The sequence below is a fragment of the Paramormyrops kingsleyae genome, chromosome 9, assembly GCF_048594095.1.
Source record: "Paramormyrops kingsleyae isolate MSU_618 chromosome 9, PKINGS_0.4, whole genome shotgun sequence".
Classification (NCBI taxonomy): Eukaryota; Metazoa; Chordata; class Actinopteri; order Osteoglossiformes; family Mormyridae; genus Paramormyrops; species Paramormyrops kingsleyae.
The window spans coordinates 25,904,690-25,904,978 of NC_132805.1; positions in this window are offsets into that span (position 1 = coordinate 25,904,690).

Genomic DNA, 289 nt, shown 5'->3' on the forward strand with positions numbered 1-289 from the left:
GGGCAGAGATACAACTTCACTGGAAATCACCCTTCCTCCGTATAAACCAATCAAATGTGACTATAGAACCCCAAGACCCGCCTTAAGCATGAAAGCCCCAATAAACACAAGGCGCAGATTCAAACACCCACCCTTCAAAGGATGCAGTCCGTCCCCGCCCGCTTGATGGCACCGCTTAACGAAATGACAAATAGCAGGCAATTGCGCGGAACAGTCACACAGGATCACCAATGAAAAAGAAGATCCAGCGATCGTTGCAGTGATTGACATAAGAACTGACCAAAAAGAG